At 37.5% G+C, this 22,018-nt stretch overlaps 1 protein-coding gene across 10 annotated transcripts in view; it reads left to right on the forward strand.

Moving 5' to 3' along the window:
* The window catches only part of PRR16 (proline rich 16), a 168,626-nt gene that overhangs the window by 78,105 nt on the left and 68,503 nt on the right, over positions 1-22,018 (forward strand). For 2 of the 10 annotated variants that reach the window (XR_012833165.1, XR_012833166.1), the window contains exon 2: positions 18,890-19,071. The exons of the other annotated variants lie outside the window; for them this stretch is intronic. The gene's annotated coding sequence lies outside the window, so the exon portion shown is untranslated. The remainder of the gene's footprint in view (positions 1-18,889; positions 19,072-22,018) is intronic. 10 annotated transcript variants of the gene reach the window in all.

Consider the following 22,018-nt stretch of genomic DNA (forward strand, 5'->3'; position numbering starts at 1 on the left):
GCTGCTTTCCCGCCACTTAGCCACTTGGGCCAGAAGTCGTGAGCTTCCAGCCCTCTTCCTCATGGGACTCCCACCTGGGTAATCTTGGGCTTTGCCTGCTCCTCCTTTACTACCTCTGGACAATCAGGCCTGCGTTGTCACAGGGCCTTGGAGGAGATACATTCCATCTTTTTCTTCTGATGCTGTCCAGGCTGCTGACTTTCTCTGTGGCACAGATGGACCACAAGTACACATGTCCTGCAGGTGCTCTGAAGATAAAACTTCCCTGTTGTCTTCACCTCCTAGGAGGCTGGGACTGATGCTGGTTTTTCATACTAGTTTGAAGAAAGATGAAGGATGTGTTTAAGACCCTGCACCTGAAATTTCAAGTGTTCTCCTATCTTCTTACACTTGCTTTTTGACTGCAGGTTTAACTTTGTGTTTTCTGAGAGCAATAATTGTGAATGCATCTTTGCAAATTTTTACTTTTTGTGATTTTGAGACTTTCTCCCTTTGTCAGTCTGTGAACCTGGTTATGTGCATTGGTTCTTGGTTTTCTGTCTTTGACTAATATTTCAGATTTCACAAAAACCTGCTAAATTTTATTTATTTTCTGTGCAACTGGAAGTGCTGTTGGTCACAACATTGGCTACTATGCAGGTCAAGCAGGTTTTCAGATTTGAAGACTCCATTCTCAGAAGGGTAACAAAGTACCAGATTGCTGTATGAGAGGAAATATGGGTTATTCCACCACAGTACAGAACCCCAGTGGCTATGAGCTGAGGGGAGATCTACTATGGCTTGAAAATAAGCTTCCCCATTCATGTAAAATTAAACATCAGCAAACAGTAAATAACCTGAATTTATATTACAGCTTGTTTTCCTGTGGCATCTGGCTGAAATTAGGTTCTACTCTTCTAAATTCATTTGTTAGGGTAGCCTGCAGCTATGAGGAGAAATTAAAGTTCTTTAATGTTATTTGATGAGAAATTCATGCCTTTAATTCCAGAAGCAGGAATAGCTAACCTCTCTGTAGAGGTCAAATAATACATAATGCCAAATAATAAATCATATGAAGGATGATAATTGCTATCAGCTCCCATTTATAAATATATGTGCTCACTAACATCACTAGAAATGTTTAAATTAGAAATGCCTTTTCAGTAAAGAGATTCATGGAGCATCTTATTTCCATGCATGAGAAATTAATTGGGTAATTTTACAATGGCATATAAAGATTGTTGATTCTAATGTAAGCTAAGAATTGTTGGCTTTTGTAGTGTTGAATATACTCAAAATTCCAACTCTTCATTTTTGCACTCCTGTTTATTCTGATAGTCCTTTACATGGATATCCACATTTCTGAATGTACAGGCAGCTTCTGAGAAGCGGCTGCATGCCTGACAGGCTCTTTAGCCTACTTTCCAATCAGTATAATTTTGGAAACCTGAGTTCAAGTACATTCTTTTTAAAAGAGTAAAAAAATAAATAAATAAATCTTGCCTTCTTGCACAATGATATAAGGAAAGGAATGCTTCAGGCAAACTGGGACAATAGGAAAAGACCAGCTCTTTCTTGGGAGGTTTCAGCCATACAGACGTTGTTACCTTACAATCAACATGATGTGAATAAGGAGTAAGATGCTCGTAAACTCAGTCAGTCCATCTAAGTAAAGATTGTACTGTTTGAAGTTATCTGTTCTGTTTGCTTGAATGCTTCAGTGCTCTTCATATAATTGAACATGTTGCGTTTTTTCTACTACAGACCACAATGGTCAAAATATCATCCTCCAAGTGTATTAAATGCTGTGTTTCTTTTCATCAAGCTTTGTGATATTTGCTTTCAGGCATAGTTTGTGTGTCAGTGATACTCATTGTATGTTTCCCAAATATGAAGGAAAGTACATGTTAAACATCAAAATGCAGGGTTTAAAAGTTTATTTTTCCATATGAGAAGCAGAGGGACTTCATAGTTAAAATCTGAATGTTTTTTATTTGATTGCCTTGTAATCTCAGTCATCTCTAGGGATAACTCGTGTACATTGAGGCCAAGGCACCCTGTTCTTCCTTTCATGGAGAAGTTTCCCAGAACATAGTAGTACTCAATTATGGCATGTAAAATGGAGATTAATAACTTTTTTCTTAAAATCTAGTTTGCAAAGTGCTTACTAATTCAGGACAAGTTAGGCAAGAAAAGGCATAATACGCAATTATAAAAAGAATCTTTGGGCTTTGCAGATGTGAATTCAGAATAAAAGGAAATGTCAGTTGAAAAAACTAATTTTCTTTTTTTCGTCCTCCCAAGGGTTTACAGATAAAGATTCAGGAGGAGCACTTTTCTTCCCCTTTGTTGCATGAAGAGGAAGTGAAAGAAGCACAGAAATTGTGTTTGTAGAACTGCTGTTCTGTGGAGAGGGTAGCTTGAGTCTCATCAGCTGTAAGATGAAGACTAGGAAATTATTGCCCTTTCAGCAAAGTGTAGAAGACATCGAGGCAAGAAAATTAAATGTACTTGATGTTTACAGTGTCTTTATCTCTTCATGTCATCAACTTGAGTTTCATCAATTTTTATAAAATAGCAGTTTTCTAGTAGTGTTTCAAAAGTCTCATCACATGATCCCAGGCCACATTATGATCTCTGTAAATTGTTCCTTAGTACTTGTATCCTCAACCTGTAGACCCCCAGCATTTAAAAATGCACACAATGAAAAATATAGAGGAGTAAACTGGGGTGGCCGCTCCCTTGATTTTCCCTAGGCACCTCATCATTACTATTCAGTTTTGCTATTTTTACTTTTTAATTTAGATGCATTAGAAAATAGGCAATTAGATCACTGACATCCTTTCTGTCACAAAATCTAACAAGGAAAGAGTTATGATAAAATTTTACTCTTCTCTGAAACTGTTCTGTAAGTTCTAGTGCGGCAGGTGCAGTGTTAAATCCAATGCAGTTCATAAGTTTGTGATGGCAGAAGATGCTGCTGACTTGCCAACCTTCCCTTGCACAGCTGAAACTGGGTCTGATTTGTACTTACTATTGGTTAAATGGGAAACCACATGGCTTTCCACAAATATCTTATGCAATGTATATGCAAGAATGTATTTTCAGTAACACTTCTGGAGCTTGATGTGTATGGCTTTTGCATGTGAATTAAAATCCTGAGATATTTACTAAGGGTTATACATACTGTATTTCACTGTATGTATTTAGATAGAGGAAATATATAATCACAGAGGGTGAATATTCAAAAAAGTGGCTTTGTATATGATGCCTTCCTTTGTTTTCTTTTTAAAATCATCCCTAGTACAATATTGCCTTTCAATATTTCTAAGTAAATATTTTTTTTCTTAATTTCAACTGTTATTCCCTGACATGTTTCAAGCAACGCTAAAATTTTTAAGCCCTCTTCCTTATTGCTTTACATGCATGACATCCATCAAAAATACTATGATTACTAAGGGAATAGTGCCAGCTGATGTTTCTTGGAATCGAATCTGCACTGGCTTTTGCCCACCCTTATAAAAGGAATGGTTGTTAATGCACTTGCAGGTATTGTTTTAGTTTATTTATGGAAGAAGAAAAAGTAATTTTGAAAGAAACAGGTAAATAGCTGATGCTTTAAGATTAATATGATGGGATGGGTTTGCCTAATTATAAGAAATTGTCAGAGATGAGAGTTTTCAGCAATAGAATTTTTTGTGTTTGCATTGCCTTGGAGTAGAGGAATACATGGCATAAAATAATCTCGGGCTTGTAGTTGTCTGAAGTCTGTTCGAATGTCAGGCAAAGGGTATACTATGCAGATTTAAAGGGTCTCAAATGGGACTGATTTGTCTTCATTTAACCAGGACATTTTCTTTTTAAATATTTCCCTTAATTAAGTAAGAGCTGTATGAGTGCAACGAGCACAGTGCCTTGGATTTAGGTTTCCAGTGTTCAATTAATCTGAGGCTCGTTTTTGTATTTAAAGTCTTCCCTGAGAGACATGAAAAATTAGAAACCTGAAAGGAAAGTGCATAGGGATTTAAGTAAATTAGCAAATATCTTCTGCAAGCAGCATGTATGTATAACTTGAATTTTGGTATTCTGTGTTTAACAACTTTTTTTTTTTTTAAATAAAACACCTCTTTCACTATTTTATTATTACCATTACCTCCTTTCCATTAAAGGGGAAAAAAAGCAAAAAAATTAGTATGCTTTGTGCTAAGAAGTGACTTATTCTGAAGGCAGCCAATCAAAAAGTGTGTGAAAAATAAAAACATATGTTCACCTCATTGTGCTAACCCAGAATAATTGTATTCCCTTAAGATGTGACTTAATTTACATGAGTGAATGTTACAGTAAATAAAGCAAATGTACTATAAGTAGTGCTGCTTTTGCATCTGAACTGCTTTTTTTTGAGTAATTATATAATAAGATGTTTTTCTGAATGTGCTGGTATTGTAGATGAACTGAAATGGCACGTAACTTCATCACGATGAGCTGCTTGTATCTCATCATGTCTGAACAAAAGTAGAATACCAGTTGGTACTTTTTAATTTCATGCAAATATATTTCATGTATAGCCAAACATGTTATTCCCATTTATCCTGATGGACATCTGTCTCTAGGCTGCATGCACTCAAGCAGAGTTGCTGATAGGGGCTGCTGGGCACATCAGTTAAATCAATAAGTATCCTAACACTGTCTTATCTCTTGACAATGCAGTTTATTTTTTCTTTTTGTGGAAAATGTCAGAAGGATGTAATCTGGAAAAGATACTAATCTGCAGTTCACCCTTGTTATCTGCAGCTATGTTCCCTCTCATGTTTTATTAGTCTTTCCTGTTGCATGTTTTAACATTTATTCACATAAGAGGACAGCGTGACTCTCCCACTCTTAGATCAAGCTTTGGCTTGTATGTCCTTAATTACCCCAAATACCCAGCTTTATGCAGTAACTCATGGCTCTTCCTTTTTGAGGGAAGGGGCAGGGGATGGTGCATGGTTGGAAGTGAACAGGGAAACCTAACAGTTTCCTTAAATCATAATACTGTAGGTGTCTTTTTTTTCCCCTAAAAACATTTACTGGAGGAGAATATGTAATCTATTGAAAACATTCAAGTTCTAGTTCAATTTTCTTAAAGGATTTTCTGAACTGAAGAAGTGTGTAGGAAATATAAAAGAATGACTGATTTTAGCTACGACAAGAATTCCAGTTATGCTGTGTCTTGAAATTACATCTTGATAGTTTCATTTAATGCTCCTTATGTTCTGCATTATGAGAGGGAGTGACTAATCTGTACCTTGGTAGTGGTGAATAGGAAAAAGATTAGTCACTCATACTAAGGTGTTGGTGAATAGCAGTTTAGGATTTGATTCTATCTTCCTTCAGCTGTTGCTTTTCCCAGCTGAAGAATCTTAGTCTATTTAGGGTTTGGCTTTTTGTTTGGGGGATGGTGGGGGTTTTTTTGTTCGTTTGGGAGATTTTGTTCGTTTGTTGTTTTTTTCTGTGCAAAAGCCATTTCATTGCTATTGTTACCCTTTTAGCTACCTTTTCTATTGCCACCATGTCATCTTTGGATGAGGGGCCAGAGCTGAGCACATCACTACAAATACAGTACATTTTGGTTTTATTCACTGGCCTGCTGCTAGTAACTAATTTCTTGTTGCAGCTAAACTTCTTTGCCTTATTAGCTCACTTGTTTGGGCAATTTGCTCATCCAGTGCTGGGAGCCTCCCTACTGGATTTCTAACATCTCCTCTTCAGTGAAAGAGGAGGGAGAAGAAAGGAAAGGAGAAAAGGGGTAAACGTGTGCATTTCAGCTTGGGGCAGTCATAATGAAACATCAGGGAGTGTAATGTTCTCTGTAACATGTACAATTAGTTTATTTGGAAAATAGCTACTGTGATAGTGAGTTTATTCATCTCAAAACAAAAAGTGGTGGTGGGTGTTCCTCTGATTCTGATTTTTCAATTTTAGTGAAGAAAAATATAGGAGCAGTGTGGTGCCTTTTATAACATAAAAACTGTAGAAATTTTAGTTATCTTTTTCTTTAACCATTCTGGGAAGATGCCAGCCATTGTTGAATGTTCCTAAGGGTAAAAAAAAAAAAAGAAGTTGTAAGGTAAGATTCCACCCTCAGCAAGTTTCTGCCAGGAAGACCTGCTACACCACACTAAGCAGTTTTGTGTGGAGGTCTGTCTTAGTGTAAACCTTAGCTATTTTCTAAAAAATTGGTGCTGCAGCCTGTCATTCTAGCTGGAAGGTAGTAATAAGGAACACTAAAAGTAAATAAAAGATTAGTCTGAATTGTCTTTCTCATGGTGGGCAATAATCTATCATTGATTCTGAGCAACAGAGACATTTTATTCTGGGTTTGCAAGACGAATGTTTATAGGAAAATGTATGTACTGATGTTCTTAATATTTCTAGAGATGAACTAATCGGGTTTTCTTTTCATAAACTTTCATGAGTAAATAGGTCATTTATAATCACAAGTATTTATGAATGAATAAATGCCTGTTTCTGAATTCAGTGTACTGATCTAAACATGGAATTGCAGTAACTTATGCTCCTACCATAAAAATAGTCATATAATAATCAACATTGATCTCTGACCTCAGCCTATGGAAATCAGGCTTATTAAGTCATTTGTGATGTTCCTGCATAAAATTTTACTGCATAAAATCTTGTTAATGCTTTGTCAAGCTTATTTTTTAAATGTCCCAATCTACTGTGCTTTTTACAAGCGTTCCCCTCAGCTGACCTCACTGCATAAACTTTTGATGTGTTCTATGTTATGAGATGCACATAGAGAAACACAGAAAACTTCCTAATTTTATTAGCTTTTCTCCACAGCAGGGGACTTCCAATCCTATTTTCCTGTTTCCTGGGCTAGGACTATCCACATTCCTCTCATCTTTTCACAGTACCTGACTCCTTCCACCTTCCTCCCTTTTTGTTAAAATTTGAAAGGCACAACAGGATTTTTTGTTCTCTGGTGATTATTTAGATTTATAGTGGTTTCTTCCTATGCTTGGGGAACCTCTGCAGGTGCTACAGGTAGCATGTGTGATAGCCTGGGTGTCCTCCATGGAGCAGGTGCTGCTCCAACCACTTCAATATCCCCCTCACCACCTTGTTCTCTCCAAATCTACTGATTCTTTCCTTGGGCTTGCCCAACTGCCTGGACCCTTACAGATGAGGTCTCGGAATCAGACCTGGGGTGCCTTATATAAGAGTATTCTAAGATCTATTTGGTGTTTTAATAATTTAAAGACTTTTCAGAAGCTATTAATTTCTAAAAACAATTTAGGCATTCTCAAATGATTTAGTATGCTGCCTCATTGAGCACTTTATACCTGTACTATACTCCGAAAAGATTGTGTAGCTTCAGAAGATTTTTTTTTTATTTTATTTTTCATTAATGAAGTAAAAGAATTTCTAGGAGACCATATGTTTCCCACCACTACCACCAACTAAATTTTTCCTTATGTTTCATTCTTTGTTACTTGGCAGAGTTATGTGCATTTTAGGCTTCTATAGACTGTGATTTTGCAACTACTTGCACAAAATTATCAGAATACTTGATATCTTTATACGTATGTATGTCTGTCTGTGTGAATGTTCATAATAAACTATACATAATGTGTATAAACTGAAAAATAAGCCTGTTTGAAGACAAGGTACATTTATCACGCACAGGAGAAATACGGAGTACATGTTCATGTTTTTGAGGTGAGTCAGTGCATTCAATAAGAATAGCATACGCTAAATGGCTTATTCCTACTTTTACTGAATTTAAAGGCAGTTAAAATTCCCAGGATTTGACCATATCCCTGGACATGCACAACCGGTCAACACTTCCTCAGCCATGGGGCCTTTTTTGTGAAACAGGCTTTGAGACTTATGCCAGCACCCGGATGCTCCTGTGTGTTCCCTGGATAATAAGTTTCATTTTCAGTCACCTCACAAATGCCATTTGACCAATGAAGAGTGTTAAAAAGTTAATGTGTGTTTGGCTATACCTCCTTCTCAAAAGAAATAGTAATCACTGTCCTGAGTACTCTTTAGTCTTGTTCACATAAATCCTCTCTTACGCATAAGAAGCTTTGCAGAGAAATAAACCCAGATCATAATATTTTCCAATATAGTACTAGGCCATCATTTCTAGGAGTAGAAGTAAAATATTCTATTGATCATATTTCTCTCATTCTCTAAGAAAAGTATCTAGCCAAACACTTACATTGAGAATATTTTCACTGGTGTGTGAACTTGCATAATTCTGTGACTTCTTTATGGGTAGTTACTCACTCCTTGAAGATTAATAAAAACAGTGCAAATAATGTGTTATATAAAACCTTTTACATAGTCCAGCCAACTTTCTAGAGATATTTTGTCTGTCTATAGAAAATCTCCCTAACATGTATTTACTAGCTTGCTTTCTGTAATACAGTATCACTCCCAACACACTATATTGTCATTAAACTTGGTATAAACTTAAAAAACAAACTTGTGCAGTAGTAAGAAGAATTACAAGCAATTACAAGCAAGAAGCAATGAAGTTAATGTAGTTAGTAAAAAAATTAGTATCTTATCAGAAATAGTATTTAGTGAAAATATATCTGATGAAGAGAAATCAGAAACAATACTGAATTTGAACCCAGTAAACCAATATAATGGAAATACAACTACTCTTCTCTTGAGGAAAGTAAGAAAAGTTATTTTGTATGTTAAACACAATAAATTGTAATTGTTCAAATTCTTCTATGACTATTCATCAAACCTATATAACTATATTTTGATACAATATAATTTTTAGGGCAAACAAACAAAATCAAGTTAGAAGACAATATGACTGTATTTTTAGAGTTTTCCTTGCCCTTAAATAGACGGCTCTATCATTCAAGGCAGCCAGATTAAGATTCAGAAGTTAGTAAAAAACATGTTCCTGGAATCCTCCCTGAGAACAAATCCTGGGCTCAAGCTATGGGATTGTAAGGGACAAAGTAACTTCTTATTCACTGTTCTGTCCGCAAACCCAATAGACCAATGAGGCAAGAGAAGCTGCAGTATTGTTCCTCAGTAGGGTACCAGTTGGTAAGGCTTATCAGTTCCACCTCCTGGGTATCTCAGGAGAACTAATGGAAAACACAGGATGGTGGCCAAAGCTGGGGCTTCCAGGGTCAGAGGCAAAAATCTCCAAGCATTACATTACTCTTGATATCCAGCATGAACCCTGGAGACTGGAGATTTTGCCTACTTTCATTTCAGTTCATGTGAATGAGCTTTTGATATCTGAAGTTGTTCCAAAGCTGTAGTAAAGTCTACTGCCTTCTTTATGCCTGGTATCTTGATGGCAGCAGAGACTTTTCTACTGCAATCACAGCACAGGCCAACGGAGGAAGCGTTTCTGCAGGTGTGGCTGCACAGCCTGCACAGCAGAGACCACAAGGCAACAAGAGGTCCCTTTCACTGGTATGGTGCTGCTTGATCTATGGCTTTGCTGGCAGAAGAGGTGCGAGAGGGGGAGATTTGTCCTCAGGGTCTAGCTAATGTGGTTAGGCCAGCAAAACTTTATAGCATGCAGCTGGTCTGAAACGTGATGCTTAACCATTGGCTGCAGGGTGGGCAGCACAGGGAGAGTGCTCGGACATGGCTATTGCATGGGTGACGGTGCTACCTGACAGATCTAAGTGCTGCTGGTACTTAGATCTTAGGCGCACCTAAGATCTTAGGAGCACTTAGCGCTTAGGAGCACTGAATAAGGTAAGGTGGAGGTTTTGGTCTGTAAGATTTGCGCAGTATGTTTCACAGCCACTTTACATTCAGGTGGTGAACATTTTTTTCCATTTCTAACAGTAATGGATTCCTAAAATCCTCAGGAGAGTTTTTGTTAAGTTATATTTAAAGATTAACATGTCTTGTAGAAGTTTTGCTCTTCAAAGTCTTCCTTTTATCATCTTGTTGGTAAGGTACTGGCAAAAGTGAGAAAGAGATGATATGGATATATTATTAACTGGCTGATTTGTATAGTATCATTACTTTCATATGGCTCTAATCACTGTATGACAGTGTTGTCCCTTCAATCATTCTGCATATTTCAGTATTTCTATATATCAGACATCTAAGAGAAGCGGGTATGTTACACTCTTTCATGCAAAGATGCATTCTTGCATATTCTTCTTACTGCCTATTAGAAACCAAGAATATTATCTATCATTCAGTGATACAGTCACTACTTTGAAGGTAATGACTTGTGTAGCTTTGAGGCATGGAGCAGTATCAGGACAATCAGCAAATTTCTTCTGTGAGTTGGGTACTCCTGATGATTACTAAGCTTTGAGGAGTCTGAATTGTTCTTACACTTTTACTTGCTCCGTGGATATTGCACATGCATGGTACTATTGAATAGGAGAATTTTAATGGCTAATTTCATACTATCAGTGCAGTTACATTGGTTCCTCACAGTGGTGCAATCTGGAATACTGATATCTTGGCAATCGTAACAATTAGCAAATCTCCGTGTTCAGATTTTATGAACATGAACATAGTAGGTTGTGCTAGCAATCAGAACAGGAGCTCAGTGGAAAAAGAATTAATTTTCTTTTATTACAGCATATTAATGGAGTGATTTTTATTCAGTTCAGCTATAGCTGCTTTAAAAGTTGACCAATGAAAATGTCAGTTATGCTTTGAACTAACATGGTTTTACTTTTGCTGTGGCTCAAATGTTAAATATTTTGTACTGGACCCATGACTGCAGGAAAGTTGTTTTGCAAAAGATAACAGTGAAATATCTGAAGAGCAAATAGGTGTCTGAACAGTCAGATACTGAGATAATGAAAACTGTGTTAAATTTTATTCATATGTTTAATCAAAACAAAGTGGAGGATTAAAAATAGTGTGATAGAAGTGGATAGTGTAGTGGACAGTTGCAATATCTGCAAATAATAGATATCAAAAAATTTGACAAGGCAATGTGAGTCAAGAGAAAGTCAAATTTAATTTGATTGTCATTGAATGTTGCTTCTTTGATCAAAATATTTCATAGCTCATGTATTGAAGACAGCTATGTCTTCATTTTTCATAATGGAAAGAAATTATTTCTCCACTGACTTCTGAGATCACAAGAATTAATTTTCACCTCCTTTTCTGGTAGAATGCACAAAATGAAAAGTTGGAGCATAGTGTCTGGTTTTTGTAAAGAATTCGGATGAGCCAATCTGCTTTTGTTCCTCTTTCTTTTTCAAATTTTTCATTTTATTGAGAGAAAGGCATAGATGTATAAAGGAGACGAACTGGACAGAAGGCTGGAAAGAACTTAAACCTAGAAGACTTATTCTTCTTTTCACTTACTTAGTAAAGATCCTGTGTGTTTGAAAACCAGAGTGATTTGTTCCAGCCATCAGCTGGTCTTATAAAGAAATTACTGCTTGCTTCTTTTTGTAAGTAAATATATTAATCTGAGAGAGAGATGTACTTGGGTCTCTAGCTAAGATGAGGTGGTTTGTTTGGTTTTGTTTTTTTTTTTTTAAAAGAGTCTAATGTATATCTTTCAGTACAGTCTCCTATTTTATTATGAATACAACAAATAATTGCAGCCTGCCTTAAATATGTATTCTTCAGAATTTTAATTTCCATAGCATAGTTTTACTTATTTATGTGTTCATAAATTCTCTTATCTAAACTGCCCTTAGAGAGAAGGATTAAAGGTAACTCTACTTCTTTTAGTAGCAATGGAAAGAGCTGTATTATTGGGGTTTTCTTCCAGTTAGGATTCACCCTTTACCACAGCCCAATGAGGAAAAAAAAAAAAAAAAAAAGTTGCTTATGCTCTGTAGTTCCCTCTTCCACTTCATCAGTAAAAACTGGCAGCATGAATGAACATGTAGTGTATCTCTACAATATCTTGGCTCATGGATTCCCCTTGTTATTGCCTCCTTTGTATCATCATGATGTTTTCTTTATTCTCTTTCTCTTTTTTTAGATAACAGTGCTACCATTTCAGATTATACATATTGGTTGTGAGAAACCTAATTTTATCTGTGGAACCAGAATGTGGTGTCAGTGAACAGAAACACATTGATTTAATTAAGAAGGGAACTAAGTTCTTATTTCATTATGCATAATGTGGGTGTTCTTTTTTACAGAAATAATATTACAGTTGCAATGCTTAAAAGATTCAATCTTTTAGCTGTCAGGACTTTCTTCTGCCTATTCACTCCATTTGTACTAATAATTCTAGGAACTCTGTAAACTGCAGCAAGATAGTCTGAAAATAAATGTGCTTTGTCCTTGCTAAGCTTCTGAAAGTCCTGAATATTGGCTGCCTCACTAGAGAAGGAACATCCTTACTGCTTATCTCAATCCTTTTTATCATTAAAAAACCCAAACAAACATAAAACCCACACACCTAAAAAGCTGTCCTATACTCGTTGCTTATTTGATGCTAGCATGCTTACCTAGATCTGCAGGCTGTACTTTTTTCAGTCTCAGACTGGTGCATGCATTAGAGTCATGTTATTAGATGTCCCTGAAGTAGTGAGTCCATTACTAGGAGACTTTCCATTTTTATTTTTTTTTCAATCACTTCCATCTCAAAGATGTAAAGTTAATTTTTTCCTGTTTTCATAGTGAAACTGTTCTACTTAAAGGTCGAAGTGAAAAATCCCACAGCTAATATTTCTTGGTGCCCAGTTTTCAATTGCTTTTTTATATTTATTTTTAATGAAAACAGAAAATGTTTTTCTGGTTTTGGAAGTAGCACTCCAGCATTTTTCTTTTATTGTACATTAGACTATACTGGTTCTGGGATTTATATGTTTGGATGTCAGATGTTCTAGAAATTTTGAATTCTTTATATACCTATGCATAAGGCAGCCCACACAATGCAAGCTTATGAATAAGCTGAGCAATTTTTATGCTTCATTTCCTTCATTACCTTTCTGCTGTGATTGTTTGTATATCAGGATGCAACATGTGTATTTTTTTACAATATTTGATGTAATATACATTTTGAAATGAGTGCATGTTTGTGCAGCATATCATTGTTTCTGCTAGCCACTGTGACACTATACTGGTGTATATTTTTATTAATTGGCAAAAATGCTCACTACAAATTCTGATAGTCCTTTGTGGGAAAAAGTATTTCCTATGACTTAAAACCAGCTAATTAATTTAGAACTGCATCATCTGTGTGCTGTGTAATCAATGAGTACATAGGTCTCACTGCATCTTGGAACTCAGTGCCAGAAGCTGAGTGATGTCTGAGAAGAGCTGTGGATAGAATCATGGAATAATTTGGGTTGGAGGGGACCTTAAAGATCATCTAGTTCCAACCCTGTGCCATGGGCAGGAACACCTTCCACTAGACCAAGTTACTCAAAGCCCCATCCAGCCTGGCCTTGAACACTTCCAGGGATGGGGCATCCACAGCTTCTCTGGGCAACCTGTGCCAGTGCCTCACCACCCTCACAGTGAAGAATTTCTTCCTAACATCCAATTTAAATCTCCTCTCCTTCGGCTTAAACCCATCACCCCTTGTCCTGTCACTACACTCCCTGATAAATAGTCCCTCTCCAGCTTTCCTGTAGGCCCCTTCAGGTACTGGAAGGCTGCTCTAAGGTCTCCCTGGAGACTTGTCTTCTCCAGGCTGAACAACCTCAACTCTCTCAGCCTGTCCTCACAGGAGAGGTGCTCCAGCCCTCTGATCAACTTTGTGGCCCTCCTCTGGACTTACTCTAACAGATCCATGTCCTTCTTGTACTGGGGACCCCAGAGCTGGATGCAGTACTCCAGGTGGGGTCTCAGCAGAGCAGAGTAGAGGGGGAGAACCACCTCCCTCGAACTTTTGGCCATGCTTCTTTTCATGGAGCCCAGGACATGGTTGGCTTTCTGGGCTGTAGGCACACATTGTCAGGTCATGTGGAGCTTCTAATCCACCAACATTCCCAAGTCCTTCCCCTCGGGGCTGCTTTCAGTCCATTCCCCACCCAGCCTGTAGTTGTGCTTGGGGTTGCACTGACCCACGTGTTGAGCTTCATGCAGTTTGCACAAGCCCACCTCTCCAGCCTGTCAAGGTCCCTCTGGATGGCATCCCTTCCCACTCTCCATGTCGCTAACAAAGATGTTAAACAATGCTGGTCCCAATACTAACCCCTGAGAAATGCCACTCATCACTGGTCTCCTCTTGGGCACCAAGCTATTGGCCAAAAATCTTTGAGTGCAACCATCCAACCAATTCCTTATCCACCAAGTGATCCATCTATCAGATCCAATTTAGAGACAAGGATGTCATGTGGGACAGTGTCAAATGCTTTGCACAAGTCCAGATAGATGACATCTGTCACTCTTCCCTCATCTACCAACACTGTAGCCCTGTTGTAGAAGGCCACCCAATTTGACAGGCATGATTTTCTCTTAGTGAAGCCATGTTTGCTGTCACAAATCACCTCCTTATTTTCCAGGAGGCCTCAGCCTCAACATAGTTTCTAGGAGGATCTGCTCCATGATCTTGCCAGGCACAGAGGTGGGGATGGCTGGCCTGTAATTCCCCAGGTCTTCCTTTTTTTTCCTTAAAAATGGGGGTTATGTTTCCCCTTTTCCAGTCAGTGGGAATTTCACCGGACTGCGAGGACTTCTCAAATATCATGGAGGGGAGTTTAGCAACTTCATCCACCAGGTCCCTCAGGACATGTGGATGCATCTCATCAGGTCCCATGGACTTACGAACCTTCAGGTTCCTTGGATGATCTTGAACCTGATCTTCTCCTTCAGTGGGTGGTTCTTCATTCTCCAGTCCCTGCCTTTGCCTTCTTTGACTTGGGCGGTGTGGCTCGAGCACTTGCTGGTGAAGACTGAGGCAAAAAACTTGTTGAGTATTTTAGCCTTTTCTGTATCTCAGGTAACCAAGTCTCTTGTTTCCTTCTGGTTATGGCCCACATTTTCCCTAGTCTTCCTTTTATCCCTGACATACCTATAGAAGCTTTTCTTGTTGCCCTTGATGTCTCTGGCCACATCTAATTCTACCAGGGCTTTACCTCTCCTATCCTGATCCCTGGCTGCTTAGACAGTTTCTCGGTATTCCTCCCAGGCTACCTGCCCTTGCTTCCACCTTCTGTAGGCTTCCTTTTTGCATTTGAGTTTGTTCATCAGGAGCTCCTTGTTCATCCATGCAGGCCTCCAGGCATTTTTGCCTGACTTCCTCTTTGTTGAGATGCATCTCTCCTGAGCTTGGAGGAGGTGGCCCTTGAATACTAACCAGCTTTCCTGGGTCCCTCTTCCCTCCAGGGTTTTGTCCCATGGCACTCTACCAAGCAGATCCCCAAAGAGGCCAAAGTCTGGTCTCCTAAGTCCAAGGTATTGAGCTTGCTGTGCACCCTCCTTGCTGCCCTGAGGATCTTGAACTCCCCCATTTCATGGTCCCTGCAGCCAAGGCTGCCCTTGAGCTTCACATTCCCCAGCAGCCCCTCCTTGTTGGTGAGAACAAGGCATGTCTCCTCATTGGCTCCTCTATCACTTGGAGAAGCAAGTTATCATCAATGCATTCCAGGAATTTCATGGATTGCTTGTGCCCTGCTGTGTCGTCCTTCAACAGACATCGGGGTGATTAAGTCCCCCATGAGGAGCAGGGCTTGTGAACATGAGACTGCTCCCATCTGTCTACATAGGGCCTTATCCTCTCAGTTTTCTTGTTCAGGTGGCCTGTAGCAGACCCCCAGTGTAATGTCACCTGTCCCTGTCCTCCCTTGAATCCTGACCCATAAGCTCTTGGTCGGCTCCTCATCCATCCCCAGGCGGAGCTCCATGCACTCCAGCTGGTCATTGACACAGAGGGCGACACCCGCTCCTCATCTGCCCTGCCTGTCCTTCCTAAAAGGCCTGTATCCTTCCATTCCAACACTCTAGTCATAGAGGCCATCTCACCATGTCTCCGTGATGCCAATGAGATCGTAGCCCTGCAGGTGTGTGCACGTGTCTCCAACACCTCTTGTTTATTCCCCGTGCTACCTGTGTCTGCACAGAGGCATTTAAGTTGGGCCCCCAATGAAGCTGACTGACTGGCTGGAGTGGCTGGAATTCCTTTGTGCTGCACTTCAGGTGTTCTCCTTCTGACCTGTGATCCTTTTCCAGTTTCTGGGCATCTATTGCTGGCATCAAACTGGTAGGAGTGAGATGGATTGAGGTTCCCCTCCCCTGGCAACTTTAAAACCCTCTTCACCAACTTGGCAAGCCTACGACCACATCCTCAGATGGGTGAGATTTATTGATTAACATGTAAAGAAAAGATTAGTCAATAGAGAATTTGTGAACATTTTTATGTCAAGAGGTTTTTTTCTGGTTTTATTACTCCTAATTTATTAACAGTTATGGATATAGAGACATTCACAGTTTTTTTTTCTAGTAACAAGCAGGGACAGAGAATTCATAGTGTATAATTTAGGTAACCTTGCAAATGGACAATGAAGTGAGTATAGAGGCATAACAGTTTCAGAAAGTCCAAGTGATTTTGACATAAATTGTGTATCCCTTTATTATCTTGCTGTATAGCTTGCTTGTACTGCATGGAAGCTTGAAGCACCAAGCCAGACGGTAACAAAGCAAAAGTAGTCTGGAAAATCAAAAGTGGTGATGACGACTTCTGCAGTCTCATAGTTTGCTGTCCTCTTCCCTCAAAGCACGGTGATTTTGAGATAGGTAATCCTATGAATGCTGAAGCCTGAAATTCTTCTGAAACTTGATTAGAAATTTTTATCTATCAATACCAAAGATAACATGGCTTAGCTGCTGAGACAGTTCATTGCTGCTTTGCTGTTACTTCATGTATCTTCTTCTCATTCTCTATCCGTCTTTTGTAACAGATTTCATGGGCTCTGTTCCTGTATGAACTTCAACTCCTTACTCATGCACGGAAGTATTTAATCTTTCATTTAATGAGTATATTTTCTTTGGATGATTTTTTTTTTTTTTTGGAAAAAAAAAGTGGTATTGCTTTATCCTTGAAATTTGGGCTCTAGGACAAGTGTTTTAAAGAGTGGGTTTTTTTCAATAAATGTTTTAGGGTATACATTACAAGGAAATGTTAATGAAAGGCATATTTGAATTTTGAACCATCTACCCTTGAAACCTGACTGTAAGTGTTTTATTTATCCTGCTGTAGAGAGAACCAATAAAATTAGCCAATGAGATTAGCCAACAATATTCTGCTCTGAAATACTGCTGAAGTAGCACATATTTTGCAGGGAGCGTTGCGCACAAGAGAAATGTAACTCGTGTTCCAGAGTGTACAGTGTAAATGAATGAGATAAAGAATAAGGAGAAAAATGTCATCACATAAAGATGAAGTTCCTTTCTTGAGTTAACACAACAGTTATGGCAGTAGCAGAGCTAGAAATTAGAAACCACTGGGCACCCATCTATTTCCTGTGATCTATTTTAAGATGATGTGTAGATAATGTATTTGAATGGGTAGCAACTACATTCAAAACAATTGTGATCTTATTTTTCTGTCACAAACAAAAAAAAGAGAGGAAAAATATGTTACGAATTATTTATTCTGCTGCAATACCTGTGATTGGATGGGAGTGTGTTCAAGGACTTAATGCTGTTGGGTTTTTGCAATATAATTATGTTGATTTTACACTTCTTGATCTGGAAGAGCAGGAAATTTTTGACCTTAAAAATATTTAAGAAGGTAAGATCAAGAGCAACAAAACTACCTACTGTGATCATGGGGATAGGAATCATCAGTGGACACTTTTTTTTTTTTTTTTTTTTTTTTTTTCCCCCAATAGTTTTATCAATGCAAAAAGGCGACTATTGTAACTGTTAGGCTAAAAAATGTAATTCAGCCCTTGTATGCTCCTAACCTAACGAAAAGAACAAACAAAATACAGTGATCACTAAGTTAACCAGATATATTACGAATATTTGCTAGCAGGTGCAAAATATGCATATGTCTTAACTTTTCTGGCATTAAGCATAGCAGAAATAACTATGATCCTTGTTTGTACATTCAGTTTGTGTGGTTTATATCTCCTGACATTTTCTCTAGTACTTTCTGTCAAGAAGGTAGTTGGGGGTGTGTCACAGTCATGGTGCACAGCAATAAACAATGAAATCAGGCACAGATGTTAAATAGCAGTATTTAGTACCTAGTACTAATGTCATACCAATAAAGTATTAACTAGTAGTAGTTTAAATGCACAAAATTATAGTCCCTAAAAGGTAATTTAACTTTAAATGTTATTTAATTTTTAATTTTCCTCATCCTTGAATTCTTATCTTGAATATGTTATATCTAAACATCTTAACTCCTACCAGGAAGATACAACCTACCTAGCTGTGAATAGAGAGTTCTCTTTTTGAGGAGCCAAATGTGCCTGATCTTACACTGATATCTTAAATAAGTATCATTGTTTTGACTAAAACTAGTAACCTCTCTTATGCCTTTTAAGAAATGAAATATAGGTCCATAGCATTTTAAATAATTTTCATTTAAAACTTTAAAATAATTTGTAGTATTTAATTTTTCTTTAAGACTTTCAGGTTTGCTTTATTTTTCAAGTACAGATGATATTTTTCAGAGTTTGCAGCACTTTCTTGTATTAGATGTGTATACTCTTTACCTTCCTATACAGGCCTGGTTTATGTATCTGAACCCCAAGTATCTACATTTGTAGTTTATACTTACTTTTCTAAAAGGGTAAATCTCGGCTTTAAATTTCTATCAGTATTAAAATATGAATTATAGCCATAAAACTTATCTATATAATTTTCTTTGCACTAATAGCCCAGAAAACAAAATTATTATTTGTTCACTGCTATGTGATTATGTTGTATACAGCAATAACAGATGATATTTCTGGTAAAAAGTCAATGCATATACCAAAGGTCTATTGTACTTAACGTCTTTTCTTTTCACCAGCTGTGTTCTGTTGAACAATAGGACTGCATTTTTATTTGAAATAAAGCAAACCAGGATGACCTCCATAGGACAGCAGCAGAAGTGGGCACTTGATCTATCTTCCTAGTGCTTCTCTGTGCATCCTATCAGGAGCACTGGAAAAATTCCACTCCGTACATCTAAGGACCACTTCAACATAATAGGTACAAAACATTTCATTCCTGCTGCCACGAGTACTGCAATTATCAGAAAGAGATTGGAAATTATAAGGACTGAATGTGAGGACTCTTCAAAGTGGATTAGTAATGTGGGTGGCAATCAAAGAAATGGTTTAGTACTTGAGGGACTGTGTAATTAACCTGAGCAGAAATTGTGCTGCTTGCATATTGTATATATATTAAAAAAAAAAAAAAAAAAGAGAGAGAGGAAGAAGTATTCAAGTCCTGTAAATTCCAGAAGACAATGTGAAAGGAAGATCCAGCAAACATTGAAAACTGCTTTTTTTCTCTTCTCTCCATGAGGTTTGGATCAGATTTTCCTTGTATTGTCATAGTCACTACAGAAATAATTATTAATACACATAACTTCAAAATAAATGTTCCATAGCTTTTTTATCAACATACTAACTCAAAATGCTTTGTAGGGAAGCCAAAAACCAGAACAAAGCTTCAAAAGCTAAGTATCAACAATTTGTTTCAAGGAGTGAATCATTTTGACTTTATCTTTGGTTGGAAATTTGCAGTAGCTGTGCTGAATCTGGACTGCACTTCACTACCCTGCATGACTGAGGCAGGGGTTGTTCCCCCACCCCACAAACCACTGTGTTTCCACTGTTTGGAAATGGCTTTCTACTCTCTGCATCAATGTAGTCTACTACTACACTTTCCTGCTGTAATGCAACTGTGCATTTACTGAGAGGAAAAGACCTCTTGAATTGCACCTTCAGCCTTTAATTAATACTTCTGATAAGTTGTGCCTCTCTCTTGCATTAAAAATAGCAAAAGTAATTACACCCAAGAAAAACCTATGACACAGATGAAGAGGCATCTGAACTGAATACACAAGAGAGAGACTGGACCACAAACAGTAAAACCACAGTGTCGTAATATTAAGTACAACACCATGTACCACATGAGATGGCCAAATTTTCTTTTAATAGTTCAGTAGTGCTGGGAGTGTAAGTACATTACCACTTCTTTGCAGACTGTGCAAAAGCAAAGAAAAACTTTCTGTTTTCTTACGTTATAACCTACCTGATGTGTAACCAGAAATAGAATTGGAAAAGCGGGTAACAGTGCCAAAACCATGAGCCAATGGTCTTATAAGGACAAACATTTTTTAGTCATTGCCTGAAAAAACATCAATGGTATTGTATTTTGGCACACACAATTATCTACTTCAAAAGTGCTGGAAATATCTGAGCTACAGATTTCCTGCTTTTTTCTGTTGGAGCAATTAGTAGTACAAATACTAGATTTGAAACCAGAAGACCTTCTAAATCTTAAAGACATCTTAAAGATGTTAGATAAACATTTTTAAGGCTCAGGAAATAGAGTGTGTATCTCATTGCAAATATTAGCTGTAAACTCTGCTCCTTCACCTTTGTTCCCCATGCATCCAAACAAATTATGGTATTTTGAGGGGTTTAGATTGGTTGGTTGGTTTTGTTTTGGGAGTTTCTTGACTGGAAGGCAGATAGAAAGCTTTCTTCAAGCTCTGAAATAGGCGATTTTGATTAAAATCAGCTTTAACTGTAGCGTAAGCAATCATCTATGTGAACGTGTGATATTAGATTATATTATTTACTTTGAATTTTTTTTAACAGCTGTCTTGGCAGTGCTCACATTATGCTAATGTGAATTATGTAATTATTGCTAAATTAATTAATTATTTCTTTTAAAAAGTCCTTAGCTACAGTTTGCTCTTATTTACTGATTGAAATACATGTAAAGCTGTACTAATGACTTGAAGGGATCAGATTTAGATATCTGCCTAAGCTAACAGAAGTTTTTACTAGATTATATTCTTAGTAGCTTTCTTCAGATAATTAGCATATTGAATCAAAAATATGGTTCAGGCCAAAGCCATGGAGAGCCAAGGCTCAATGAAGTTTTGTAGCATTTTGACCTGTATAACACATATAGAACCAAGAATGAGTTAAAATTCCTTATTTTTATATTTCCTTTGTGCACATGTATTTTATTTAAATGAATCTGAAAAAAAATATTATCCATAAATATTAAGATAGAATATTCTGTGACTTTTAATTAAATTCCTTAAATATGATGTGATGCAGTGTGAGCACAAGTCATTTAAGTTGAAGCAACTAATAATTAAAAAGCAACCAAGTATTCATTTCAAACCTACATGGTACATAGCAATTACTTTCTCTAGTAGCAGGGTTTGGCTGATTCATTACTATTATTTATTAGTGGTGTAAGCTCACCATGGGCTATCGCCTGTTATGTATTCTACCCATTAAATCCAGATGGAAAAAGTCAAACTGAGTCCCAAGAAGCCTTCAGTAGGGTCAGTATTACAACATTTTTTTTATTCTCTTGTTCTTGGATCACTTGGCACACTTACTTTCGGATGTTGCCAGCAGCTCACTGGGAGAGCAAGGGGCAGAAGGCAGATTACCCATTTTAAGACTTCTCAGCAGGAGTTATACAGCTTTTTAATAATAATCATCATTATCAATACCATTATTTTTATCTAGGCAGGTAGTTCAACTTATTGCACAAGCAGAAGCTCTTTCTTTCAATGAAACTGTATCAACAGAAAGAGTATTGCAGGTATATCTGAAGAAAAAAAAAGGCTGCTGCTTTGGTATTTTTTCACTGTAAAAAGCACATGATGCTTTCAGTTCATCTAAAACTTGGTTTGAACTTTGGATTTGTTCAAACTTTTAATTAGAATGATACTTAATGGATTGTGCAATTTTGGGATCATGTTTTGAAGCTGAAAGGATGGGTTAGAAATGTGTCTACTAAGCTAAATCCTCCAGTTCTGTTCAGCTCTGTTGAAACTGTATTTTAATAAGTGTCCAACAGACTTGGAATTAGTACTTCCAGATTAATGTAAATTCATTGCACATTTCATTTGGGCTTAAATGTGGCTTTGGATCTGTAATAAAAATGGTGCTGAAAT

This window comes from Balearica regulorum, chromosome Z (assembly GCF_011004875.1).
Source record: "Balearica regulorum gibbericeps isolate bBalReg1 chromosome Z, bBalReg1.pri, whole genome shotgun sequence".
Taxonomy (NCBI): Eukaryota; Metazoa; Chordata; class Aves; order Gruiformes; family Gruidae; genus Balearica; species Balearica regulorum.